Here is a 2,007-nt window from a genome sequence, read left to right as displayed (position 1 = left end):
AATCGATCACTCCTAGTAAAAGGAGATCGCATCCTACTTGCTCCGATCGAGAGATGATTCAAGAAGACTTTGATCAAAATAGAATAAAAATTAGAAAAGATTTTTAATATTTTATTAATCAAATCATCATCTTATGATTGAGAGAAATATAAATATGAAATTAGTTTTGACTTGATTTTATATCCATAATCATATTCGGGATACTGGATGATCGAATGATTGAATTGCACGATAACTTGCGACTGAAGGATATTTTTGATATTTTTATCAAAATATTTTATATCTTTTAGATAGATATAATATATTACTAGACATCAATCATGTCTTTTATATTTTCATAAATTAAAGAGTTTAATTCATGAGTCAATTAGAAAGAGTTCTAATTTGACAACTCGGATATACATCAGTTTGACCTAATTCTATTAGATGGACTCTAACCAATTTGGGTCAACATTAATCTAGACCTACTGCTGGCTAGATGTGGAACCCAAAGGGTTACACACATGAAAAAATCAGTTAAAGATTTTATTTGATTTAATCATGGGATATTGGATCCTAATTGGGTGCCTAATTGACCAGCTAGCACTTATTGGCTAACCCAAGCTCCTAACCTAATCTATTTAGATTTGGAACCTTACCAATAAATCAACCAAAATTAAGTGAGACTTAATTTAGTTAGTTTTTATTTTAGTCAGCCTTAATTAAGAATTTTTCCATGCTTTTAACACCATTTACCAAGAGTCCCAAGTTGGTAGGACTCTTGGTGTAAGGCGCCACAATGTTTGGCGCAAGAGTTTTGGGCGTGCAACAAGTCCTTCTCCAAAGAGACATTGGTTCTAATTTTTATGTCATTTTAATCCTCATTTGATGAGGTTCAACACACAATTTTATGGGATTAAAATCTTTGGCTAATGGGGTGTGGAAATCAGATGAGGCGTTTGGGATTTAGCGCATGTAGGCTTATGGCGTGTGAGAGGATTAGAGTCCTTCTCATAGAAGTATCTAATCCCAATTTTGGATGCCAATTAGCCTCCCTCCTTTATCTTGTTACATGCCTTTTTGTAGAATTTTAATGGGATTAAAATTTCAAGTTGGCGTGAAGATTAGATTGGATAAGGTTTGGTGCATGGTTCTTGGCACACGGCATTTGATCTTGGCATGCAGAAGGGCTAAGAGTCCTTTTGCATATTAATCACCTTTTTGAGATAAGGATTAGAGGTCCAAGATTTAATCCCCACCTTTGGTTGAGGGATTTGACCAAGTCCAAATTCATTTGAAGGGCCAAGATAGGATCTTGGTGGCGCCAATTCTAGAAGGCTGAAATTCTCTTCGTAACTCTTCACGTATCAATTCTCTCTCGGGGTTTTAAATTAAATCTAAGGCCTTAATCTGATTATGGCATAGGATTTGGATGGCTAGGATCAGGTTTGACCTGGTCCAAGAGCCATAAAGTGGTCCGGTTATTAAAAAGAAGCCATACGACACTTAAACGTCGTATGGGTTTCTTAAGATGTAACTAAGAGTCCTTCTGTTTGAAGGATGTATTTGATACGTTAATAACCAGATCTAAGGGCCTTGTGAATAGACATATTAGCATCTATTTGTATATTACAACACCCCCTGCACCCCCCCCCTCGTGGTTTGGATAAAACTCAATCAAAAGAAGTCTGATAAAGCTTCTTCCTTCCCTTGTTAAGACAAGGTCTTGTAGTGCTAAGACAAGGAGTCTTCCTTCAGACAAGGTCTTAGATTTTAAGACAAGGAGTTTTCCATTAGGACAAGGGTTTAGGAAGATCCTTTTGAAAGGCTAAGAGAAGGATTTATACTATTTAAGAGAGAATTGGTGCAGGAGTGCTGGGAATTGGTTCTAGCAAGGCAAAGATAGTTCTCGGGAGGAGAATTCGATAAGGCAATGTTCTGCCTAAGCATTTTCTTGATCCTAATTTCATGTGGATCACCTTTTGGAGGGTGAATATTTGGGTGCCTCATGGAAAATAAAGGATACCA

Source organism: Elaeis guineensis, chromosome 8 (genome assembly GCF_000442705.2).
Source record: "Elaeis guineensis isolate ETL-2024a chromosome 8, EG11, whole genome shotgun sequence".
In the NCBI taxonomy this organism is placed as follows: domain Eukaryota; kingdom Viridiplantae; phylum Streptophyta; class Magnoliopsida; order Arecales; family Arecaceae; genus Elaeis; species Elaeis guineensis.
The sequence above is the reverse complement of the archived record's forward strand: the minus strand, read 5'-3'. Positions refer to the sequence as shown.